Source organism: Microtus pennsylvanicus, chromosome 7 (assembly GCF_037038515.1).
Source record: "Microtus pennsylvanicus isolate mMicPen1 chromosome 7, mMicPen1.hap1, whole genome shotgun sequence".
In the NCBI taxonomy this organism is placed as follows: Eukaryota; Metazoa; Chordata; class Mammalia; order Rodentia; family Cricetidae; genus Microtus; species Microtus pennsylvanicus.
Window position 1 is genome coordinate 9,893,882 of NC_134585.1, and position 27,252 is coordinate 9,921,133.

The following is a 27,252-nucleotide window of genomic DNA, read 5'->3' on the forward strand; positions in this document are numbered from 1 at the left end:
GGTGGGTAAAACCCTGGGTGTTAAGCACAGGCAGAGCCCTTAGCAGAGGGAAGTGCCACCTTCCAAGAAATGAGTAACATTAGCCTTGCATGCCACAGGAAGGGGACCTGGATGGGCAGCATCTTATCAAATGGGAAGAAGGTTGGCATTCCATCCTTATGAATACATCTTTCAGGAATGAACAAGCCGAACACATTTTAATACAGATAAAACCAGAGATAATTTGATAGTGATGGGCCTTTAGCAAAAGCATTTCTGCATGTTCAAGTTTGGAAAGAAGTCACACTGTTCATAAGCACAGTCTGAAGTTGTCTGGAGCTGGAAGCAGGTTTAAGTGCCTGTAGTTCTGGCCATGTGGCAAGTGTCCTCCAGAACAGCCACGACTGATGCTTCAGGAAGTGCCCATGGTCAAGAGTGGAACAATGGGGGTTACAGGCCCTGGGGTTGTCTGAGTAAAGTGTGAGGTTATTAGACTTTGATCCTCTAAGGACTTAAGAGGTTAAAGCCAGGAAAAAAAGTAAGAAGAAAAAAGTATGTAAAATCGTGGAGGAAAATGCAAAGCAAGGCAAGTGACTTCAAAGATCTCTAGAAAGAAAATACAATATAAAACATTGTGTAAATCCAGATGTATCAGAAACCTCTACAGATATCAAGGGGCTAGGCGCTTTAGAAAGTTTTATGCATGAATTGTTTCCTTGACATCACTGTGCTGAGTTGTGGAGATTCATTTTCACCCTTGGTTACATAAATGCCATCATATCTGGGCAGGGACTTGCTTGTCATGTCTCTTCCAGTGTGCTGTGAAAGTTGGGTCTCCTCTCGATGTTCCCCGCTGCCTCTCCCCTTTTGCCTACACACTGCTGAGCCCCCAGCTCCACCTTGTAACTTTCCATTTTGCTCATGAGCAGTATTTTTCTCTCTAAAGGTGGTATGTTAGGTCTAGATCTGAGCAGCATTGTCTCCCTCTAGAAGTATGTGTCCTCTTGTGTACAGTCTCAAGTCCAGGCCTGGGACATTGCCCTTGGTGATTACTGTTTTCTTTCTGTTCACCCTAGTTGCATATTTCACATAGTTTGACACCAGCATACCGATTTCCCTGAAGGTATTTCTTTGTTACCTGGGAAAGTTTGCCTTTTGAGAGTGCTAGGTGCTCACCATGGCCTGTCACTGGGCAATAGTGCAGTGTCTCTGTTGTCCCATGAATCCTGAGTTCTCACTGTGGCCATGGCACAGACTTGGAGGTGGGTATGGGGTGCTATGGGATGTGTGGGGTCCCATGCCTACTACAGGATGCACTATGACTTTCTTCCTTGTCTGTGTGGCGCAGACACTGCTGCCCAACTAGGAAGGCACCAGAGGCCTAGCTACTTTCCATGCAGTAGATTTCCTGCCTGTTTCTCTCTTATTTGACTTTTCCATGGAACCTGCTGTTCCCCTGACACAGGCTTCTCCTGACAGTTCCATCTGGAGATTTCATTCCACGTGCTTTCTTCCTAGATAATGTTGGGTCACTTAATGATGGGAATGCATTTAGAGAGATGCCCCATCAGGCTTTTTTTTTCTTTGTCCAAACCTCTTCCCATACATTCACACATCCTGGATGGCACGTGTTATGTCATCTGAGATGGCCCCATGGTCGTCAAGGTGTGTAAGGCTGGTGCTGGTGTCTCACAGCTTACAGGAATGTTCTCTGCCCTTCCAAGGGTGAAATGCTGTAGAACGTTTGTGGAAACAGTTTACAATCACCTCGTTCTCATAAAGGAATTCCTCAGATTTTCTCGTGGTCTGATAAGAATAAAGTGCCATGAGAATCCATATCCACATTCCATTGCCCTTGGATTTTCTGCCTCATAACTTCTGTGGTTATTGTCATAGACTTTTCTGGCAGCCTCCTCCCTCCCCACCACAAAATAAAAAGACACCGTGTTTAACTTCCTTTAATGTGGCAAGCTCAGTATTGCTCTGACACACACCTCTCTGAAGTTCCCAGACCAGCTGTCCCCGGTCTGATGACTGCACCAGGGTCTCAGGCTGTTCCTCCACAGGGGCAGTGTGGCCTGTCCTTGGGCAGGGTGGTCCGTGGAACTGAGCACCACAGTTCTGTCTATTGCTGTGATACGCTCCCTTTCATTGTTTAAGTGATACTGTGGGAGGCCTGCTCAGTAACTGCTGTAATACTCCTCAGGGGGCATGGAGGTTGGGCGGACAGAGCAGCCACTGTGGCTGCCAGGTACTGACAGCACTGAGCTGCAGTGCAAATTACAGGTGGGAGCATTGTGTGAGAAAGACTGAGGGCAGACGGTTTGTTATTTATCCTTCAATTCTGTTTCCTCTAACTTAAGTATAGAGAAATGGTCAAAATACAAGTGTGTAGAAGCCAGAGCTACCCGAGTAGAAGAGGAAGAGAGGAGGGGCATTCATAGAGGACCCTCCCTGATGGGGAGGCCGAGGCCTGGGGTTGCCACTCTACTGCCTTGTGTGCCATTGTTAGCTTTGTTGATGTAGCATTTGATTAGTGACCTGACCAAGGCTGGTTACTGGATGTGGGTTTTGAGTCAGTCAGCAACTTATACCCAGGGCAGACCCACGCCTGCCAGCTCTGTCTCCTCTGCCTGCCTACCCAGCTGTGTCTCCTCTCTGCCGAGCATCTTAGGATACTCTGTTCCCTGGTGCTGTGGTCTCGGTGAGGTTTAGTCTGATCACCGGTCTGGCTCAAGATTTGTTTGCTATAGAGGATAGATAGATAGATGATTATTTTAGGTCTTAGTAACATGGGTATTTAATACAGCATGGCTTTTATTTCCGAAATAAATGAGGAACAAGGAGCTTTATGTGAAAGTGTGAAGCTGGCTGCTAGGCACCCTTTCTTTTCTATTAAGGTCACTGCTTTTATGATAGAGTGTCAGGAATACTGGTCCTGGCAGCCCAGACATGCCAGTTACATGCTTACCACCTTTGTGGGAGGCACTGTGGCTCTGCCGCTCCCTACTGACCCTCTGGTACACCCAGCTGGGGCAGACCTCCTGCAGAAGGGAGGGGCACACAGCCGTGGTTAAGAGTGCATGGCGGGAACAGCGTCAACTACCTCAGGGTGTTCTCGTGCTTTTAACTTCTATAGACTCATAGACTGTCAAAAATAGCTTTACAATGTTTTCTGTTTGTCACATCTTGGCAAGGGAAAGAGTGGTGTCATCATTCTGTGTGCTTGCTAAGTGATAATTACAAGTGTGGAGACAGATGTGGCTTCGCGGGAGCCAGCAGGGCCGAGCCAGAGTGTCTTTGCTCCTGGAAAGAGGAAGTGTGTGGAGAGCAGCCTTGTTGGCTGTGACAGTGGCCCCAGAAGCTTGGAGCTGGGCAGTTAGGGCAGCTGTTTCTGGTCCAGGGTGGACAACAGGGACTGAGCCAATGAATGGATTACAAAAGAGGCCATGCATGTCAGAGGATCCACATGCATGGGGACCAGCATGCATGATGACATGATGCCAGTTAAAGCTCTGAGTGAAGCCTCTGATGGGCCACACTGCCCCGTAGGAGGAGGCAATAGCATGGTGCACCTTCCAGGTTTGTAGAGTGGGCAAACTGGAAATGGAACCTTTGCCTGAACCAGGTCATCCTGGTACGCTGATCACGTGCTCCAGCTCCCAAGGAGTGTCGGGAAGAAAGTCTCTGCTGTTTAAGCTACTTAAGAATTTTGTCATGGCAGCCGAACAGATGAAAATGCCCCATCCGTGAGCTAGACACACTCGGGAGAGCAGTGTGCCGTTGCCTAATGGGCATAGTCCCTGCAGAGATAAGTAATACTGTCCAGCCACTTGGAGGCCGATTTTTTTTGTGGTTGCCAGGGCTTTGCTTAGCCTGAGAATGGCTCCTGTTCACTTTGGGTCCCATGGTTAATTAACTCGTGCATTATTTAGAAGTAGTTTTTTAAAAAATTTAAATGAAGTGGGAAGAGCAACACATAATTAACAGCAGCACAAACCCAGATGATCAGACGTGGTCTGCTAGCACTCCTCGTCTCGCTCCCTCGCGCCTCTTTCCCACTTCCCCATACCACTTCCCGACCCGCACAACTCTGTGAGGCGATTGCTTTCATGTACCGCAACTGAGGAGTAATTCACATGGCCTAAAGGTCACCGCTTTTGGGTAATCTGTTGTCAGTGTCTTTGTGGCCTGTACGACTTCCACATGTGTTAAGACCCGGGCCTGTGAGCCAGTCCTCCCCATTCCCAAGCGTCCACCGGTCTACTTTTCGTCTCTGCTGCTCTGCCGCTCTGACATTTGTATACATGTATCAGATAATCAGCCTTTGATAGACTTTATTCACTAAGTGTTCACTTTGAAAGTTTATCCAAGTTGTGAAATGTCTCAGAACTTTATTATGTTATATTATTTATCTTTAAAGTTATTCCATGGCCTTGTGCATGTTATGTAAATATACAACTGAGCTACATCCCCTAACTATTATTTTTTATGGCTGAATAGTAATTGTAGAGATATGTCATACTTCTTTACTTCATTTTTCTGTTGATGAACATTGGGTTTTTGCCTATTTTTTGACTGTTTTATATAGCACCATCATGAAGATTCTTATATGCTTTGGGGGGGGCGGGGCAAGTCCACATTTAATTTACTAAGGAACCACCTGACCTTCTGACAGACTGTTCTGGCACCAGTAGAGGTCAGCCATACTGTTAGCCACGTGTAGCCAACTGTCACCAAAGCCCTGTGTTGTGACAGGGAGCCTCCTTGATGTTCTGAGCTCAGACTCTTGATGAGATGAAGACTTGTGCCCCTGGCAGGCTCACTTCTGAAAATGTGTTGTACTTGATACTGTCTTTACACCTAGTGTGCTGCTGCGGGCATTACAGCTCCACAGTGAAATCATTAGCAGAGCCTTTGCAGCTAGCATCGCATCTGCAGTGCAAGCCTGTTTCCTTATGGGTGGCTAAGCAGATGCTGCTTAGAAAAATTATTCCCGGTTTTAGGATCTCAATCTCATGATTGCATCCATGGGTGATGGTCTCCAGGAGGCCCATGTGGATTCTATGTAGTTTTAAGTTGTGGAGACCAACTAGTTTAGCAAAGGAAATATGGAAGATGGCTCCCAGCACTCCTGTCCAGCATGGTCATCTCGAGGGATGCTGGTGAATCAGCATTTGGTTACTCATTTTAGCCCACTGGCATGTCAGCCCTGCCTAACTGGGGGTGGGAGACAGGCCTTTTAAAGGATGGGGCATGTAGGTGGGAGAGCCGGATGAAGAGCATGCCGTCATTCTCTCTGAGCAGGGAGCTGGGCATCTCATCATAGCTGCTCCGTGGACTCAAAGGTGCTGTCAGAGTTTGAGAACTAAGCACAAGAGGCAAGCTGGTGTAGAGTGCTCCTGTGTCTCTGCAGGGGATGCTTAGAACTGGGCTTTGGTCTGACTCCAGCACTGACTGCATGGGCAGGGCCACTGTGATCAGCTCCTAACTGGGTTGGGCTCACTCAGAGGCCTAAGTTCCAGGTTCTGGGATTGCTGCTGGGGCACTGGATGCCTCTTGTTAGCCTTCACAGTGTCTTCTGCATTTAGTCTGTGGCTGCAGTTGAACAGAAGTGTCTCTGCAGTGGTTAAGATTGGTAAGGCCTATTATTTGAAAGTGGTCCCTTTAAGACTGTACTTAGTTCAAGCAGTCATGTGCTCATGCTAGTTTGCCTGTTTCCATAGATCTGCCTGTGTCCCATAGTGTGGACAAACGCTGGGCATTGACTCTGTGCAGTGATGGCAGCCATGGTTGCTTTCCTCACATGGACTTCTGCTGGCAGTGCATTGTTTAGTGAAATTCCTAGAATCACGGCTTTAGGTTGCTATGGCATCTTTCTAACAGATGGGAACCCACGTCCAGATGACGTAGACACCTTCTCTCATTTCTCTGGGTTGGAATGCAGGTCACCTGCCTTTACCCCACATGTTACCAGTCTTCTGAGTTTCCAAGTCCCGTGTGTCTTCTTTCTACTCCATATCTGGTGGTTGTCTTTGTATAAAGGGCTTTATGGTGTGTGTGTGTGTGTGTGTGTGTGTGTGTGTGTGTGTGTGTGTGTGTGCGTGTGTAAGAGAGAGAGAGTCAAGCAGAGAGAATGGCACTTGTTATACAAGTGACATAAGCGAGGTGTGACATCTCTCAGAGAAAGCTTATCACAGCCTAGTGATTGAATCTAAAGCTCAACCAAGTCAAGCCTGCACCTTTCTTGTTAGAGAAACACATCTCTTAGTTAATTCAGTGAGAAGAACAGAAAAAAAAGAACACACTCTTCCCGGGTTCTGCCGTAGTTGCTCCGTACGGTTTCTGGAGGGACTCTACGAGCTCTGCACTTATTCCTCAGCACCTTCTGAGCACAAGAGAGGCTGCAGGAGGCCCTTGGCGTGAGATGTCACCAAAGGGGGAGGACCACACCCCCTCTTGTACATCCTGCATTGGATGAAATCATGCAGAGTGGTCTCTGCTCTCTGGCCGACAGATCGAGTGAGCAAACTCTAGGAGACAGAGGAAGATTAGGCAAGCAGAGTTGGAGATTGTTTTGTTTTATAACTATATGGAGTTTCTCCTCATTTTTTCCTCAGTTTTGTGTAGTTTTTTGATACAGAGTTTCTCTGTGTAGCCCTAGCTGTCTTGGAACTCATTTTGTAGACCAGGCTGGACTTGAACTCACAGAGATCCACCTGCCTCTGCCTCCTGAGTGCTAGGATTAAAGGTGTGCATCCACTCCTGGCTAAGAAGAGTGAAACTTTTCCTAATTTTCTAAATGCAATATATTTTGATTATATTTTCTCCCTACCTTTCTACCTCACCCACTTGTAAGTTTATTTCTCTCTTTTTCTTTTTAAAAAAGCCCACAAAATGAAAATAAAAACACTCTATAAGTCAACAAATGCCAAAAAAAAAGCAAAATGAAACAAGAACACCTCCTCCAAAAACCAAACAAACAGAAAAACCATAGTCTGTTTTGTTTTGGCCAACCACTCTTGGGCCTATCTCAGAATATGACTGAGACTCCTTTGGAGAAAACTGATTTTCCTTTTGCCAGAGGTTATCAACTGCAAATATCTTCTTAGATAAGGCTGGGGCTTTCTGTCCACTTCTCTCTCTCAGTGCTGGGTCTCCACCTGGTTTGAACCTGTGCAGATCTTGTGTGGGCTGCCACAGTGTTCGTGAGTTTGTATGGGCACCAGTCCTGTTGTGTCTGGAAGTTTCCTTGGAGTCATCCATCCATCACCTCTAGCTCTTACAGTCTTTCCACCTCCTCTTCTACGTAGGTCACTGAGTTGGGGTACTGGTGGTGGTTGATGAACACATCTCTTCTCTGACGGAGTGCTTCAAAGTCTTTCTCTCTATTGACATTGTCCAATTGTGAGTATGTGTTAATTCCCATCTACTGCAAGAAGAAGCTTCTTAGATGAGGGATGAATAAGTATAACATAATGTCATTAGGAATCATTTATTGCTATATTCCTTTATCAGAATAGTAGAAGTAGGTTTTCCCATAAGCCCATGATCTATTTAGACTCAGGTTTTTGGCTACTTTTGTAGTGTTAGGTATGGGTTCCATCTCATGGAGTGGGCTTTAAGTCCAATAAAAGTGTTTGGTTACTCCCATAACATTTGTGCCAGTAACTCCCACAACTACTTGCAGGCAGGTTACTGTTGTAGATTGGAGGGTTTGCAGCTGGGTGATATTGTTTGCCTTTTCCCCCTGGTAGCATGCAGAATACCTACCAGCTCCATGAATGCTAGTCAGTAGAGGTGAACTGTCTAGTCCAGCACTAGTTAGACATCTCCATTTTCAATGTCGTAAGTGTTGTCTTTATCCACAGTGCCTTACCATAAGATTATGGAGAGCAATTCATTGGCAGTAGTTGGTGATATTTTTTGAGGTGGTGGGAAGTGCTTGCGACCCCTTTTACCAGTGACTCTACACTAGCACTGAAGGCTTTACGTGGTGGTGTAAGATGTCTAGTTGGGGCCCTGTATCTCCTATTATATGATGACTCTGTTTAGATTCCTTTCATATACATATGAAACTTTAGGGTTAGTTCTCCCACCCCATAGTCCCTCCTTTACTCTCTTCTTCCTTTCCTCTTATTTAGTTCTCCTATTCTAGTTTCCCCTTTATTTATTGCTCCCTTCTTGGAAACTCGCTTTCCCCTACCCACTGGTCTCTTACTAGGTACCTAGCTTCATTGGTTATTCAGATTGTAGCATACATAGCAAAAGACTAAAAGTTAACACTGTGGGTTTTTTTGTTTTTGTTTTTTTTTGCACTTCATTGAGACTTGATATTGTTGGAATTGTTTTGTTTTTTAACATATTGTAATTGTTATAATTATTCTTTGGCCTTCTTACCCCTTCTCTTTAGACTGCTATCTTGAGGGCTTTAACACATTCATTGAGTTCTTGTTTTCTGAAGCACTTACAGACTGTTGATTAAAACCAATTCATTTTATTTTGTACATATTTCTGAGCATTCTCTCTCTCTCTCTCTCTCTCTCTCTCTCTCTCTCTCTCTCTCTCCCCCCCCCCACCACCTTTTTCTTTATGTGGCAGGATGTGCTCATGGCTTCTATTGTTTCTCCCTAAAGGATAAATCAATTTGGGTCTTAGTTTTGTCTCAATGTGTGTGTGGACATTTTAGATACATGCTCTCGGTTTTGTCTAGTTCTCTTTTTACAGGACTTTGTACATTCAGGCTGTTTAGTTGGGTTGTGCCCCATACTTTCTCCTTCCCCTCATCAGCAGCCACAAAAGGGTGTTGTGAAGAGACTGGTGACCTCTGGCTCCTATGAACACTTGTTCTGTTGGGTCCAGTATCCTCTGTCTGTGCCACCCAGCATCTCCCATGTCTGCTATTTCATGGCATATGCCTTTCAAGGAATGCTGGGTTAGAGTTTGAAGGGCCAAATGCTTTGCATGTTTTCTTCATTTCAACTCAGTAGAAATTTGAATGCTTTCCCCTTAAGGAAAGGACTAATGGTGGAAAATCTGCTCTCGCCCTTTCTGTTTATTATTGTCCTAGAGATACTAGAAAGTTCATTACGGTGAACATAGAAATAAGAGGCTTTGGAACTGGAAAGGAAGAAACAACCTGCTTTTATGTTCAGCCAATATGCTGTCTACATAATATCCAAAGCAAACTAAAACTAAGAGTAAGTTCAGCAGGGACAGAGGGTGCAGGGTCCACCTTTAAGAATCAGTTGTCTGTCAGCTGTCAGTATATTCTAGCCACAAACTCAGGGTCATATAGGTGGCCCCCCACTAAACTCTGTGGGAAACTAAACAAAAACTAGCAAATATGTGAAGAAGTTTTTTTCTAACTGAAAATATTTTTCATATAATATATTTTGATCAGTTTCACCTTTCCCATTCCCCCCCAGACCCTTCCCTCTTCCCACCCATCTAACTCCACATCTTCTTTCGCTTTAGAAAAAAGGACAAAACAAACAAGCCGGAATTAAAACAAAAACCAAAAATATACAAGAAACATACACACCCTCTCCATAAAGACATAAAATCAGAAACATAATAATATATAAGCAAAAGATTCAGATACCATACTGTGGGAGGCCAAGTCAAAGGCAGGATTCAAACCTTGCAAAATTTCACAAGGCAGCAGTGCCATAGAGAATAACCCACCGAGCAGGGTATAGTGTGGAGGGGTGATGAGACACACACGCACACACAACACGCTAAAGAAGGCACTAAGTGTACAGAACAAATGTCATTGAGAAAGCCGCACTGAGAAAGGTATGGTGTGGAAGGTGATGCTGGTATATACACACATGCTGAAGAAGGCACTAAATATATAGAACCAATGAAATGTATTGAAGGCTGCAAGATAAACACCAAGTTACATACAAAGACAAAACTATCAGAAAGGAAACATTCTTCTTGAAGGTAGAAGAATTAGTACATTCAATCAAGGACAGCAATAAAAGTTTTAGAAGTATAAACAAACGTGCGAGAAGATTATTTGGGATTCAATGAAAACACAAAATTTACAAATTATGACTCCGGGCGATGGTGGCGCACTTGCGGATCGCTGGGAGTTTGAAACCAGCCTGGTCTACAGAGCTAGTTCCAGGACAGGGTCCAAAGCCACAGAGAAACCCTGTCTGTAGTAATAAGGGCGGCAGAGGGGCTGCATCCCCAATACCCCAGCCGCCTGCCCGGCTAGGTTTACCCGAAATAATTACACAGACACTGTATTCTTTTAATCACTGCTTGGCCCTTAGCTCTAGCCCTTACTGGCTAATTCTGATATCCCAATCAACCCATCTCTAACAATCTGTGAGCACCGGTCTTACCGGGAAGATTCTAGCCTAAGTCCATCCTGGGTCGGAGCTTCATAGCGTGCGTCTTCCCTGGAGCAGGTAGCATGGCGTCTCTCCTGCGTCTGCTCCGGAGAGGAGAGCTGTGGAGTCTGACCTCACTTCCTCTTCCTCCCAGCGTTCTGTTCTGTTTACTCCACCCACCTAAGGGTGGGCCTATCAAATGGGCCTAGCAGTTTCTTTATTGCTTAACCAATGAAATCAACAGATTGATATATGACACTCCCACATCACCTGTCTCGAAAAACCAAAAAAATAATAATAATAATAATAAAATAGAATTTACAAATTATGGACATAAAAGAACTCAATGTCCATGTCATAAAAGCATTTTCAATACATGAAGAAGGATGCTTAAAAGAAATCCCGTACTAGCTCAGAATTGAGTATAATAGAGGGTTATTTATTTAGGGGTAGACTCACAGATCTCAATCCTCTGCTGGAACAGGGAAAGGCAACCAAATCCCAAAGTCGGAAAAGGGGCCGGACGCGCACTTTACATCAGCATATATAGTATAAGAAGTCACGTCCAATACTTGGGCGGGGTAACTTAAAGGCTATGGGCAGTAGGAATTCCTACAGCAAACACAATCATAGCAGAACATTTCTTACATTTCCTGGGGGCAAAGAAAGGCCATTCAAGTACACAAGACACAACTTACCAAGCAGAGAAGCCCAGAAATGGAGCTTCCAAGTCATAGAGCTCATACACTGTAGCCAGTAGGACAGCTTACCATGGAAAAGCATGATAAGCCTTAATAAACCTTAAGTTTGATCCCTGGCATCAACGCGGCAGAAGGAGGGAGCCTTCTCTGCAAATTGTTCACTGACCTCCACAAAATACCCTGATGTGTGCACTCACACACACTTAATTTAAAAACCACTCACCATACAGGAAAAAGTGTATTGGGAGCTGAAAGAGAGAAACACTCAGCCACATATAAAGAAGGCTCATTAGAGTCACATCTGGGCATTGAAAGATCAGAGCTATAGATCCAGACTACTATATCCAGCAAAACTCTTGTAACTTCTGTAGAAAAATATTTCATGATAAAATCAGGCTGAAGGAATTCATAGCTACTAAGCCAGCTTTGCAGAACATACTGGAAGGTCTTCACTTGAAGAGAAGGATATATATTCACAATGAAGAGACTTCAGGGGAAGGGTGCTATTTTAGAACAGTAATTAAACAAATGAGGATTATGAAAACATGAAATAGTACAAAAATCAACTAAATGACCAGAATCAATACATATTTTCAGTAATAATTCTGAATATTAATAGTCCTAATTTCCCAACTCAAAGATACAGACTAGCAGATTGGCTTAAGAAATGAGATGTAGGGGGCTGGAGAGATGGCTCAGTGGTTAAGAGCATTGCCTGCTCTTCCAAAGGTCCTGAGTTCAATTCCCAGCAACCACATGGTAGCTCACAACCATCTGTAATGAGGTCTGGTGCCCTCTTCTGGCCTGCAGACATACACACAGACAGAATATTGTATACATAATAAATAAATAAATAAATAAATAAATAAATAAATAAATAAATAAATAAATGAGATGTATCTATTTGATGCCTTCAAGAAACATCTCACTGTTAAAGAGAGCTGCTAGCCAGGGTGAATGATGGGAAAAGGTGCTGCAAACAAATAGAAATAGGAAACAAATATCAGTGTTCTACATTTGATAAAAATAGATACCCAATCAAAATTAGTGGGAAGAATAAAGAAGCTCTCTTTATACTGGTCAAAGGGACAACTCATCATAAAGACATTATTACAATTTTAATATATCCATTGAACACAGGCATACACAATTTCACAAAGCAAACACTATTAGATATAAAGTTATTATGGATTAACCCCAACACATTAGTACTAGGTGACTTCGGTACCCCACTCTCAGTAATATATCCACTATGTGGTTTAAACAGAGAAGCACTGGAGTTAAGTGATACAATAGATCAAATCAACTTAGCAGACACTTACAGTGTTTCCATCCAAGCACTCCAGAACACATATCGTTCTCACTAATCTGTGGAATGCCTTCTAAAATAGGTCATATATTTGGACACAAATGAAGTCTCAGTAAACGCAGGAAAAGTGACATGATTTCCTCTATTCCATCTGGCCACAGTGGAACAAGCTGGAAATCAGCAGCAATAGAAGCTACAGTGAATTCACAATCTGATGTTGTTTCAACTGTGCACTCTTCAATGTGATCGAGTCACTGAAGAGATCAAGAGGGAAATTTAAAAATTCCTAGAACTGAGTGAAAATGAAGATACAGCACACCAAAACCTATGGGATGATACAATGAAGCCTTAAGACAGAAATTGATAACTCTATTTGCCTACATTAAGAAATCAGAGACATCTCAGATAAATAACTTAATGATGTACCTTCTGCCTTGGGAACAAAGAACAAGCCAAACTTGCAGTGCAGTAGATAGAAATAGCCAAGATCAGGGAGGAAGCTAATAAAGGAGAAATGAAAAAATATAAAGGAACATACAAAGAATAAATGCAGCAAAGAGCTGGTTCTTTGAAAAGATAAAACAGATCATCAAACCCTTAGCCAGACTAACTAAAAGAATGAGAGATGGGTTCCCAGACAATGGTGTTAGAGATGGGAATGGGACATTAAAACAGATACCAAAGAAATTCAAAGTAGGGGAGTCTGAAAGAAATGGATTTCAACACACATATTACCTAATAAAGCTGAACTTTAGTGAGATAAGTAAGTTGGACAGATTTATCACAAACAACAAGAAGCGGTAATTAAAACTTCTCAACCGAAAAAAAAAAATCTCAATCCCATATGGCTTCACTGCAGAATTCTACTAGTCCTTTAAAGAACTAATGCCAATCCTGTTCAACTTATTTCATATAACAAAAAAGGAAGGAATGTTTCCAAACTCATTCATGAAGACAGTATGGAGCACATGTCAGCACAGTAAAGGCTATAATATGACAAACATACAGCCAGCATCATACTGAATGGAGAAAAACTTGGAGCATTTCCACTCAGACAGGGTTTTCCACTCTCTCTACTCTTGTTCAATATGGCACTGTAAGTCTTATCTAGACCAGTAAGACAGGAGAAGCACATAAAGGGATACCAGTAGGTAGTGAAATAAAAATAATTCTTATTTTGCTAGTAATATTCCCCATATATAAGAGACCCTAAAGATTCTACCAGAATACTTTTAAAACTGGTAAACACCTTCAGTAAAATAGTGGGATGTAATATTAGCACAAAACAGCTATACTATATATTAAAGACAAACTTACTGAGAAAGAAATCAAGGAAACAGCCCCATTTACAATAACATAAAAAACAAAACACCACCACCAACCCTGTAATAAGCTTAACGTAGGAAGTGAAAGATCTTTATATGAAAACCTTAATACACTGAAGAAGGAAGTTGAGGAAGATATTAGAAGATGGAAAGATTTATTGTGTTTATGGATTGAAAGAATTAATATTTTAAGAATGACTGTACTGCCAAAACCAATCTACAGGTTCAATGCAATTCTCATCAGTATTTCAATGCACAGAAATTAGAAAAAAAACCTTTAAAAGTTCATCTGGAAACAAAAGATCTTGTGTTTTAGTTTTGTTTCTGTTATGATAAACACCATGACCAAAAGCAACTCAGGGAGGAAAGGGTCAGTTTTTTCTTACGTTTTACAGTCCTTCATCAAGGGAAGGCAACACAGGAGCTTGAAGCAGACACCACAGAGTGTTGTTCCTAGGCTCATGGTCAGTACCTTTCTTGTATTGCTCAGGCCCATCTGCATAGGGATGGTACCATCCACAATGGGCTGGGCTCTTCTATACCAACAAGCAATTGAGAAAACATTCCACAGACATGCCACAGGCCAGTTTGATGGAGGGAATATTTGAATTGAGATTCCCTTTCCAGGTTTATGTTAAATTGTCAGCGGAAACTAACTATGACATCTTGGATTGTCAAAGCAATCCTGAGCAGAAAGAATATAGTTGGAGGTATCCCTATACCTGGTTTAAATTATACTACAGAGTCATTGTAATAAAACAACATCTTATTGGCACAGAAAACAGGCATATAGATCAAGATTAAAGAATGGGGGATCCTGGCTATTAGCCTACACAGCTTCAGTCACTTGAGTTTTGAAAAAGATGCCAAAGTTCACATTGGAAAAAAGATAGCATCTTCAACAATTGATTCTAGGAAAATTGGATCTTTACTGTATGCGAATGAAACTAGACCCTTTTCTCTCACCCTTCATAAAAATCAACTTTCAGTGGATTACAAAGCTTAATGTAAGACCTGGAACTTTGGAATCATTGGAGAGGCCTGCAGTTCCTCAGGAAATCAGGTCAGTAGTCAACAAATAGAACCTCATGATAAAAGCTTGTGGATAGCAAAGGTAGCCATCAGTGGGACGAAGGGACAGCCCACAGAATGGGAGCTGTACATCTGATAGAGGATTAATATGCAGAACTCAAAAAACTAAGCAAGGAAGCAACCCAATTGAAATCAGGCTAAGGAACTGAACAGAGTTCTCAGAAGAAGAAATACAGATGGCCAATAAATATTTTTAAAAGTGTTCAACACCATTAGCCATAAGGAAAATAGAAATTAAAGTACCTTGAGATTTCTCTTACGGCAAGAGTCCATCCCATCCTGGTTAGATTGACTATCTGTAAAAATAGAAATAAATGGGGGTTGAAAAGATGGCTCAGTGCCTAACAGCACCTACTGCTCTTGCAGAGGTTCAGGGTTTGGTTCCCAGCACTCACATAGTGGGTCACAACTGTCTGTAGATAGTTCAGAGGATCTGCCACACTCATCTGGACTCTGCAGGCATGGGAATGCATGCAGTACACATACATACAAGCAGACAAACACTCATGTACATAAGATAAAAATAATTTTTAAAAGAAAAAATAGATGTTGACAGAGGTGTGGAGAGGGGAATCCCCATTCACTGTCAGTGGGAGTAGAAACTGGTGCAGGCACTGTGGAAATCAGTGTTGGAGTTTCTCACAAAACTAAAAATTGAGCTTCCATATAACCCAGGTATATCACTTCTGGCCATTTACCGAAAGGACTCTCTATTCTACCACAGAGGTACTGGTACATCTGAGCGTATTGCTACCATCTTCACAATAGCAAGGAAATGGGACCAGCCTAGGTGCCCACCAGCTGGTGAATGGGTAATGGAGATGTATTACAGAGAATCTTATTCAGTCAAAAAGAAAAGTGAAATTATGAATTGTGTAGGGAAAAATTGGATAGAACTGGAAAATACATTAAGTAAGGTAACTCAGGCTTAGGAAGACAAACACTGAATTTACTCTCTCATATTTGGGCCCTAGCTTTTAACTTTGTAAATTTGCTTTTATGTGGAAGCGTATTTGCAGAGCTTAGGAATCTAGAAAAGTGGGCCTATGAGACAGGTAAAAAGAATCTTTAAGTTGTGTGAGCGGTGGAGGGTTGTATTGAACACATGTCTAAAATTGGAAGAGGGAATTCTGGGAATGGAACTGTCTAAGTACACACGGAAGTGGGGAGATAGGGAAAATGCAAGGGATTGAGGTGGTAGGGGCATCTAGAATGCTGTGTGAACAGGTCATAAATCTGATACTTAATAAGCTCATCAAAAAGTTATAAAGGACTTGGAAGGGATGCAGACAAAGCTGCTCCTAGAAGCCAGGTGTTAATAAATAAAAATCCCGATGTTGTGCGTGTGCTATTCTCTTATGAGTTGTGGTTGGGGAGACTCCTGAAGCCCCCCAAACAATATAGGCAAATGCTATTGGTTACCCACTAAAAGTAGATTGTAAGCTCCTGTTGCTGAAGATGCGACATGCCTTGGTCAGAGGACATAGAGAAATCAGGCTACAACTGGACTGGAAGCTTCCTCCCTTCTTGCTGGTCCTCATGGTGGCAGTTGCTATGCAGGCTGCTGAGGAAGAATAGCATCACCAGTCTTCCTCAGCCTGGATCTGCATGCAGCAGTACTGACTGGCTGAGCCCGCTGGTACAATAGGGGCAGATCTAGTCTATGGCAACCAACTGCCTTCTTATTGAAGCTGATGGCTGCTCAGCAGAGGGTATTCATGACTGAACCTGGTCAGAAACCTATGACTGGAGAAGTAGTAGGCCTTAGTGAGGAAGCTACTGCTGTTAAATGGGCCTGTCAATCACCTTCTAAGCAACGGTGTTTATGACGTTAGTGCTAAGGTCAGCCTTGATCAGTGAAGCTTCCATTTACACAGCCAGCAGTGATTGAAGTGTACTAAAAATAAATAACTATTGGGTTTCTAGCAAGTGGAAAATCTGTATCACCTCCTCCAGGGTTCAGAGACCATAGCAGAAGAAGGGATGGGAAGAACATCCCATCTGGAGGAATTTGGGGTCGGGTAGCAATAAGGAACATATTGACATATGACATCTGGGTGTGACATGGATGCTACACTCTTGAACTCATGGTACAAATCTGAACAGGATTGAACCTGCTGGTATCCTGGCATGGGAAGGCGAGGGTCTCATGGGAGACACTTGGGTTTTATATTCACGGAATGGTTGATGGAAGGAAAGAGAGACATTTTTCTGCAGTAATGTAGCCATACAACGAGCCTTCAGGAAACTCACAAGGGGAGGCAAGTGGAAAGGGGAGCCAATTGGGAGGAAGTTTATTGGCAGAGGAGGAATAGGGGTGAATATGAGTGAAGTCCATTATATATGTATGGAAGCTTATAGTGAAACCATTATTATGTATAAATAATATATGCTAATAAAACATTTTTAAAAGATGTAATGGCTGTTAGGGCCAGAAGGCAGCATTCTATAACACTAAAGAGTAAGACCCTCCCCGTTGACTGCTGGGTGCTGGTATTGCTGCATACAGAGTGGCGGCTTCGCTTTCCTCCTCTGTCACTGTGTTCCACAAGCAGTGGACTTGGCTAACATAAGCAAATCCGGGTACTTAAGTCCTTCGAAGATGTGTGTTGGATTTCAGAGCTGCAGTTCTGCTCAGTTCTGCGCTCACTGAGGTTGCAGACTGTTCTGAAGGTAAAGTTCCGGAATGGCCAGAGCGGCCTCTGGGGTGCAGCTCTGACAGCAGTGTGCTGTTGCATGCAGAGGGCTGGGAGAGGTGAGGCTATCCTGCAAACGCTTAGTGTCAGGACTGGACAGGCGGCCACACCAGGGTCCACAGTGTCTCTTTACTGGGGTGCACTGTGAGCCAGAGAACGTGTCTGACAACTGCTGGTGGGTGCCATACCTAATTTCTGTGAGCATCTCAGACTCAGAGGGACTGAACGGGGTCAGGTGGGGTGTGGCCTGTGTGCCTTCTTATTAGTGGCCTTGTTGGGCTCCTCAGCTAATGTGACGCTTCTTCCTTGCTTTTTGGTAGATGGACAGTCTCTCCTCGGGGAGCAGGTGGGCTGGCAGGACAGGCGTCCCCAGGCCGGGAGAAGGAGGCGCTCCCAGGTACTCTCGTCCACCCCTGCTGGTGACTTGCCCACCCAGCCCCATCCTGTTCCAGACAATGGCCACCTGTGACCCTGCCTGCCTTGACCTGCTTTGCCCACCTGTGCCTGCCTGTGCCCAACCTCAGCCCAGAATTTCCACCCTTCCCACCCCAAATTAGGACCGGTCCCGACTTCTGGTTCCTGCCTTGCTTTTCCACTCTGATCCAATCCCCAGTAACCCCCTCTGCCATGTTACCACAGGGACTTCTCAAGAAGGAGCGGTTAGAGCCTATCGGTTCTGTCTGCTTCTCATCTGTTTATTTTCCTTCAAAGGGTAATTTGTAGTGAAGCGAAAACAAATGTGTGTTTCTGAATGATCTGGCCTGATTCCATCGTGAATGCTGCTTTTCATCTATACAGAATTCTGGCGATTCTTTATTCTTAGTGGTCATTTTTATCAGGTTAGAACAGTGGGGGTAACGAGGGCCTTCAGAGGAGCGCTGGCCTGAGGAGTGAGTGTAAGTGAGGCTGGAAGAGGGAGTGGCTCCAGGGTCAGCAGACCAACAGGAGCAAAGTGGGCTCTATGCCAGGCTCTGCTTAGACTTGGGACATATCTACAAGTGAGAAGTCTGAGCATCTGTGCCTAGGGAGGGCCATCCAGGGTGGATTTTACATCTGAGAAAACCAGTGACAGATTCAGAAAATGAAGGAAAAGGGGTAAAGGAAAGGGGCCAAGAGGGAATGGGTACATACATGTATATTAGTGTAAGTGCATGCACACAAGTATACATGCTTATACACATGTTAGTGCCTGTGCACGTGAATGTAAGTTCACATGGGTATGAATGAGCACATAACACACATGGGTGTGGGTGTAGGAATGTGTCTATACACGTTCGTGTTTGTACATACATGTGTAGGAAGGTGCATATGTGTGGTTTTGTGCATGTGATAATGTCTATGTCTCTATGTACATGGGTGTACATGTTTGTGCTCTCTTGTGTATATGTGTGCATGAGTGTGTGTGTACATACAGATGTGCACACACGCACTTGCCCCACTTGACAAAGGGGCATTTCCGCAAAGGTGAGAGGGAGCGAGCTACAAATGAAGAGCAGCCATACAGAAGAAATGGCGAGCATGAGCGTTGTGAGTACAGGAATGCCAGGGCCAGAGAAGAGCAAGCATGAGGCAGCTTAGCTCTGAGAGGCAAGCACAGTCCCTGCAGCATCTTCCAGCCTGAGTGAGAGCAATTGCTTGGTGTAAGCAGAAGGGAGCCCCAAGCTGGTAGTTTGTTACAAAGTAGCTGTGGCTTCTGGGTAGGATAGACTCTCAGGCAACCCTCTGTGTGAGGAGAGACCAAGTAGGAGACTCTGCCGGGGCACATGTGAGAAGCAGTGGTGGATAGGACCACATGACTAGAACAGGTGATTGCCGCCCTTTTCTTTACCTGCTGAGTGTATCTAGTTGTGCTCTTTCCTCAGGTATGGAGTCTACTCTGGATCTCTGGGGTAGACCCCCTACCCCCAGTGTTACTGGTGAATCTGCCGCAAGTCTCCCCAGAGCCTGGCCCAAAGCCCATATTTGGCCACTGTTGACTTAGTGACTTGGGGAGAACATAAGGCTTTCCATCACCTTCTCTAAACAGAGAAGCATGTCTGTGACAAAAGGCTTGGAGAACCACCAGGCTCTAGGTGAATAGTGAATAACGGGAAGACCAGCAGTACAAAAGCTGAGGCGAGACTTCCAGGCCGAGAGGTGCCTGGCATGCAGAGAAGACAAAGGAAATGTAGACTTCTGCTTGGTCAGCAAATCCATGTATGGCTGCAAACAGTATGGACCATTGAGGGTGTAATAGACAGAGGAGAGGCTCAGGCCCTGGCCTGGGGCTACCATCCTCCGTAGAGCAGGGAGGCAGAGGAGTAAACAGGGATTGAGCAGTAGTGAAACTAGGGATGGGCGGAGCCATGAGGCTTGTCAAGCAAGCAGCCTCACCTGCCAGGGTGAGAGTACGGACTCTTAGTAAGAGAGTCTATAGAGTCACAAGCAGTCATGAGCTTTCTAGATTCAGGGAACAAGAGTGATGTGTTTGTGCGAGGGGCTGGAGCTGTAGTCCCATGGATAAGAGTTCCTGCTGCTATTACAGAATTCCAGTCTTCAATTTCCAGCACCCATATAATAGCTCGCAACCACCTGTACCTCTAGTTCAGGGAATCTGATGTCCTCTCCCAGCATCCTCGGGCACTGCATCCATGTGGTACATAGATATACATGCAGGCAAACCCAAACATATAAAGTAAAAATAAAAAAATATTTCTTTTTTAAAAAATGTGTGAAGGTGGAAAACATTAAAATGCGGGATGGCAGACATGGTGGTGTTCCCAGCTGTCCAGATCGGAAATAATCACTCAGAAACTATATTATTTGCAATACTGTTTGGCCAATAGCTTAAGCATATTTCTAGCTAGCTCTTAAATCCTAAACTAACCCATCTCCATTAATCTGTGCATCATCAAAGGTCGTGGTCTACCGGCAAAGTTTTGGAAGGTTCCAGCAGAGGTATCTGTCTCCTGCGGCAGCTACACGGTCTCTCTCTGACTCCACCTACTCTCTCTCTCTATCTCTTCCACCCTGCCCATACTCTATTAATTCATTGGCCAAAATTAGCTTCTTTATTAACCACTGGCAATAAAACATCCTATCATACAGAGGGGAATCCCACATCATGGTGGAAGCCACTTTAGAGAATTTTACTGACCAAGAGGAGAGAGGGGAGAAGGAAGCTGGTTTCTTGTGGAAACCGGAGGAGCAACAACATGAATCTGAGGTGCACATACAAGCAAGAGGGAGAGGAGACAGCCCTGAGGCCAGTGCTGGGTATTGTGGGTACCAGTGGTGAGGTCCAGCAAGGAAGGCCTTCCCTAAGAAGAGGACAGCAAAAGGCAAAATGTTATACCCAGCTTCTGGTTCCAGTTGTTGGTGGTTGTAACTTAACTGCTCTCCAAGTGGAAAACAATCAAGAAATCACCCCCCCCCACACACACACACACTTTTCCAACTTAGAGAACAGTCTTTGGTTTCCATGGTTATTGCTGTTTAGCTACACAGCAAGTGTTATGCAGTGTCACAAGCTAATTACAGGCAACAGAGAAATTGCAGGATAAGTTTTGAATAAATACAGAGTGGATGGATGGGTTAGCCTCTGCTCCCGGGACTGATGTGCAGCTTACTTCTGCTATGTGTGGGAGCTGGGCCCTTGGACCTGTCACCAGCCCAGAGCCGTGTTTCTGGCCCTCAGCTTTCCCTTGCTCTATCACATGATTGGACTACTACTTCTCTTCTGTGCCTGGACCTCAAGGCAAGCAGTCCCCAGCCCCACCTGGCCTTTGTGGCACCTTGCTTAAGTGAGACTGGGAACGAGGTGCAGGCCTTCTGTGGCCCTGCAGTCTGGAAATGTCGTCCGTCCTTTAGGAAGGATGTTTGGAGCCTAAAGATAGTGCACCCCAGTCTCCTGGTGATGCATATTCTAACAGGAAGATTGCAGAGAACTGTCATCTGCTGTCATCTTAATCCAGAACCTTCAGAAAAAACACAATTCGAGCAGCAGCTACAGTAGGGACAGGGGTGCCTGCAGCTAGAGGGCCAGGAATATAATTTGTATGAAATAAATGATGCTTGTGAACGCTGTAGGACATGTGGAGAGGCCAGGAAGAACAAGAACTCTGACACAACAGGGCAGGAGAGAAAACGGGCCACCTCTTCACCCTGAAGTGCTCCACAGCGAGCTCCAGAGGTATATACCCTCCTCACATTGAGAAAGTCGACTGTGGGTTGGGCCTCAGCACCTGTAACTCCAGAAAGGGACTGGAAACCACTTCCTAAGACAGTGTAGGACAATCAGATGAAAGCTTTAGCAGAACAGTGCACACAGCCCAGCTCCATCACACACTTGAAGAAAACAAAGAGCAGAAGAAAGAAGCGTCACACACAATAGGAAGGAAGAACATTCAAGGGATGGTTTAAGAGCATAACACGTGAGAAAAAGATTCAGATAGAAGGCATTGCTTTCTCCAAAGAAACAGCCAAGGACTTTGAGAAGCAGCAAACATTTAGGGTAGGAAAACACATGAGATAGGATGGTGTGAGTCACACAATGAACAAAACCAAGAATCACTGACATCTTCTTTAGGGTTCCTGTTGATGCAGTAAAACACCATGGCCAAAAGCGACTTGGGGGGGGGTATTTTATCTGCAACTCTCAGCTCACACTCTGACATTGAGGAAAGTCAGAGTAGGACCGCAGAAATCTGGAGGCAGAAGCCACAGAGGAACTCTGCTGACTTGCCTTCTCCTCATGCCTTGTTCAGCCTGCTGTCTGATAGTACCAGGATTACCAGAGCGGGGGTATTTTCTGCACCGTTGCTGTGTTATTCCATGGATGTATGTTGATTCCACCTGTGTCCCTAGTCTTGGGCTGCAGAAATAATGATGTGCACTAAACAGTATACTTTCGTGGGAGATTCAAGATGACCAGGGCCTAGTAGGCCAGGCATGAGATTGACCCCAGACAGACCCTGAGGTTGCACACAGAAGCAAAAACAAGGTTGAAGTCTGTGGGCACTGGCTTAATGAACGTGACTGGGGTTTCCACACACTGGGGTTTGTGACTAGGCTAAAGTCGGGGACCAGAGACTCCTGTTGACCATGATGCCCAGCAAGAGTAGGAGAAGGTGGCACCGAGTCACAAAACCTTTTCCCTGGTGAAGGGAAGGCTGGGTTCTGTTAAAAATCAGACTGCTCAAGAACAATGGCAATGAGTTTTTGATCCTACTGCACGTACTGGCTTTGTGGGAGCCTAGGCAGTTTGGATGCTCACTTTACTAGACCTGGATGGAGGTGGGTGGTCCTTGGACTTCCCACAGGGCAGAGAACCCTGATTGCTCTTTGGGCTGACGAGGGAGGGGGACTTGATTGGGGGAAGGTGAGGGAAATCGGAGGCGGTGGCGGGAAATGGGAGGTGGTGGCGGGGAAGAGACAGAAATCTTTAATAAATAAATAAATAAAAAGAAAAAATTAAAAAAAATCAGACTGCTGAGATGGCTCAGATGAACTGCCTGGTTGTTTTGTTGCTTTGGTATAAGCTAGAGTCATCTGGGAAAGGGGGACATCCCTTGAGGAATTGCTGCCATCAGATCAGTGTCCTGTAGGGGTCTCACTACTGCTCCACAGGAAAGGCATGATAGTTGCCTAACAAATCAGCTTAAGGAAGGATGGAAGGACTTACATGGCTCACGGTTTGAGGGGCATAGGTCAGACGGCCAGAAAAGCATGCCATGCCGATGGTAACACGAGGTAACCAATCACATTGCATCTTCAGTCAGGAAGCCAAGAAATGACTGCTGGCAGTCAGCTTGTTTGCTTGTTTTTTCATTTTTATTCAGTCCAGGACCCTCGCCCGTGGGACTATGCTACCCACTTTTAGGGTAGATCCTCCTTCTCAATTAACTTCCCTAAAAATACCCTGAGAGCCATGCCCAGACATATATCTCCTAAGTGATTCTGAGTTCCAGCAAATTGGCATTGAAGGTTTAACCATCACAAAGGATGTCAGGTCCTGGCTACAGAGATTCTCCATTGCTTGACTCCATGGTGATACACAGTCCTTCGGGGGGAGGGGGGTACTTTGCATCCTCCCCTCCCTCAACTCTACCTGTGCTAAGGCCTCAGGCTTCCCTGGACTGCCTTGGGCATCTTTATCCTGCCACCACAGTGGCCACATGGGACACTATCACACTGGAAACTTGGCACCGCTGCCTCCATTTTGGCCTGTGCTCTTCTGAGAATGCAGGGCCTAAGGGTGTTCCCCACTAGGGGCTTTGCTCCTTTAGAAAAAGGAATATGGTTGCGTGCATGGGGAGTTGGATGCTCCCCCTACCCAGGGTAGATCAAAAGAAGGGAAGTAATTTGAGCATTCTTGATGGGTGGTGATAGTAGTAAGGGGGGAGTTTGGCTGGACTAGGAAAAGGTGCCAGCGAGATCAGAATCGTTCCTTCTGAATCCCCTAGACCCCATAACCCTTCAGACAGCCCATCCAGGAGTGGGCCAATGGGCCCCTGGAGTTGGTGTCATTGTGTTTATCAGGTAGGGTTCTCTAGAGTAACAGAGCTTATGGAATAAGTCTCATTCTATCTATCTATCTATCTATCTATCTATCTATCTATCTATCTATCTATCTATCTATCTAGAGAGAATGAGGGGAGAGAGAGAATGGATGAGATATATAGACAGGCAGACAGATAGATGTAAAGGGGGTTTATTAGAATGCCTTACAAGCTGTGGTCCAGCTAGTCTTTTTTAAAAACAATAATTTATTTTTACTTTGTGTGCATTTGTTGTACATGTATGTCTTGTGAGCATGTCAGATCTTGGAGCTACAGATGGTTGTGAGCTGCCATATGGGTGCTGGGAATTGAACTTGGGCCCTCTAGGAGAACAGCCAGTTCTTTTAACTGCTGAGCCATCTCTCAAGCCCCAGCTAGTCTTATAATAGCTATCTATCAATGGAAGGTCCCAGAATCCAGTAGGTGTTCAGTCCATGAGGACTGAACTGGTCTTCAGTGGACCACTTCAGTAGACACTGGAATGCTGAAGAGGTAGGCTCCAATGCTAGTGAAGGACTGGACTTGCTAGCAAGGAAGCACAAGCAGACAGATCAAAAGCTTCCTTCTTCCATGTCTTTATATAGACTTCCAGCAGAAGGTGTGGCCAAGATTAGAGGTGAGTTTTCTTAGCTCAAAAGATCTGGAGATTAAAGTCGTGTTTTCCTACCTCAAAGATCTAGATTAGAAGTAGATCTTCTGACTTCAAATTAAGCAAAAGCCTCTCACAGGTGTGCCCTCCATTTTGGGGTTTTAGTTCATTACAGATGTAGTCAAGTTGACAACCAAAAATGGCCACTGCAGCCATAGAGTGGTTGAGCCTTCAGGGCAGTGTGGCAGACAAGCACATTCAGGTCAGTGTGGAGCTAGCAGTGCTGGAAGAGAAGGCTACTTGCTTCCCTTTGTGTCCCCAGCTAGAACAAGTACCAACATGCTTATGCTGTGACAGGAGAGGTGTAGCCCACCCCATCCTGCTGCAGGGAGTTTCGGCATCTCCCTCTACCTTGCCTGTACCTTCAGGAGACCGAGAGAAGAACTGGTGGGATGGCATGAAGAGACATCAAGAAAATCCCCCTCATGCCTTCAGGGACAATATCCCCCGACTAATTTTGCTTGAGGTAGGCGCCAACCATGCTTAGAGAAAGCATACCTGATAACCAATAGAAGAAGGAAGGCCTGGCAAAGGTCTGGTCACAGTGCCAGTATGATGGAGTCACATGGATCAGTGACTCATCTTGCTATCTGGGCTTCTTCAAAGTGGTATAAACTGCAGTAAGGGAGAACACTTTGTTGTCTGAGTTTTCGTCCTGCCTGGTTTCTGTTCTCCCACCAGGTCCCACAGCCTTTTAGCCCCAAAGAAAATCACACAGAAGTCTATATTAGTTATAAACTGATTGGCCCATTAGCTCAGGCTTCTTATTATAACTTATATTAGTCCATTATTCTTATCTATGTTAACCACATGGGTCAATACCTTTTCCAGCAGGGCAATCACATCTTCCTTCTTCCGTGGTTGGGACAAGACTGGAGAGGAATGGGTTTCCTCCTTCCCAGAATTCTCCTGTTCTCCATGACCCACCTCTACTTCCTCTCTGGTTGTCCCGCCTATACTTCCTGCCTGGCTACTGGCCAATCAGCATTTGTTTAAAACATAATTGACAGAATATAGACAATTGTCCCGCACCAACACTTGAGCTGCTGTGGGCTACCCCTCAATCTTCAGAATGGGAAACAGGTTAGGTTCTGAGATGGGTTATGCAGTGTGTACACATCCTTTCTTCACCCTATACCAGCAGACAGTGGCATCCTGGTACCATTTGAAGCTAAGATAGTAAATGCATTCCCCATGCTTTCTCTTGTCTCCTATTTTTACTGTAGGATTATAGGAGGGAAACAAAAGCTAAAATTCCCCCATTTGTGTAACATTTTACAAATTATAGAGTACTTTGCACAGCCTTGAAAGGTGGGTATTTCGTGATCCCCGTTTAGAACGAGGAGCTGAAACTGAGAGGAACTGAGTCACACGGTTAGCAGTGGGAGGGCGAGTGGAAGGTTTTCTGCAGAGCAGGCCTCCCATGGCCACTGTCCCAGGAACAGGCTCCTACCTCCCAGAATGCATCTGAGCCAGATTCTCCTTCTATTTGTTGACCCAGAGAACAGAGTCTTGGCATGGCCTTCTGCTCAAATGCTACTGTGACCAGCACCCATTTTCTACAGATGCCGCCTGCCCTAGGATCCCCCTAATTCCTTGCTGATTATTCTTTGAGAGTTTTATATTTTGTCTTCACAGCCAATTTTTCTTTTGGGAAAGTCACATTTTAAACATTAATTTCTAGGCGTTCTTTCCATTTATAAGTTCCTACTTTTGATTAAGACATATAGTTGTCTTATTCATTGCCAAGCTCTATAAATATTGAATGTTGTGATAGCTAATAAGACTCATCAACCTAACAGGATCTGGAATCTCCTAGGAGACAAGGCTTTGGACAGATCTGTGAGGAATGGTTTAGGTTAGGTTAGGTTAGGTTAGCCTCTGGCCATGCTTGTGAGAGATTATTTTGGTTAACTGAAGCAGACCCACCCTAAAAGTGGGCAGCACCATTCCCTGAGCTTGAATCTAGACTGCATAGAAAAGAGGAAAACTGGCAGAATACTGGCAGCTGTCACTCTTTGCTTCGTGACTCAGGATGCAATGTAGCCAACCACCTGGACTTCCCGCTATGATGGACAGTTGAGGTTTCAGTGTGGCCAGCTACCTGAACTTCCTGCCATGGTGTATTGAATTATAAGCCTAAATATGCCTCTTTCTCCCTTAATCACTTGTTTATCAGGGAAATTTATCACAGCCACAGGGAAAGTTATTAATGCAAATAGTTTCTTGTAGTATGTATTATTTTACATTTTTATCTCTGTCTAGAATTTATTTTGATTCAGGATTCAGGCTGGAAAGCAGTTGTAGTAGGGGGCTGCTTGTTCATCCCGGCCACACAGAACTGAAATAATCACACAGAAACCATATTATTTAAATCACTGCTTGGCCCATTAGCTCTAGCTTCTTATTGGCTAACTCTTACATCTTAATTTAACCCATTTCTATTAATCTCTGTATAGCCATGTGGCTGTGGCTTACTGGGTAAAGTTCTGTCCAGCTCTGGTAGGGCTACATGGCTTCTCTCTGACTCCGCCTTCTTCCTCCCAGCACTTTAGCTTAGTTTTCCCCATGTAACTCTGTTCTACTCTATCAGGCCAAGCCAGTTTTCTTTATTAA

At 44.6% G+C, this 27,252-nt stretch overlaps 1 protein-coding gene across 10 annotated transcripts in view; it reads left to right on the forward strand.

The window, feature by feature from the left end:
• The window catches only part of Pcbp3 (poly(rC) binding protein 3), a 181,756-nt gene that overhangs the window by 85,272 nt on the left and 69,232 nt on the right, over positions 1 to 27,252 (forward strand). Inside the window, exon 1 of one of the 10 annotated variants that reach the window (XM_075979884.1) lies at positions 7,293 to 7,386. The exons of the other annotated variants lie outside the window; for them this stretch is intronic. The gene's annotated coding sequence lies outside the window, so the exon portion shown is untranslated. Of the gene's footprint in view, positions 1 to 7,292; positions 7,387 to 27,252 lie in introns of those variants that run through there. 10 annotated transcript variants of the gene reach the window in all.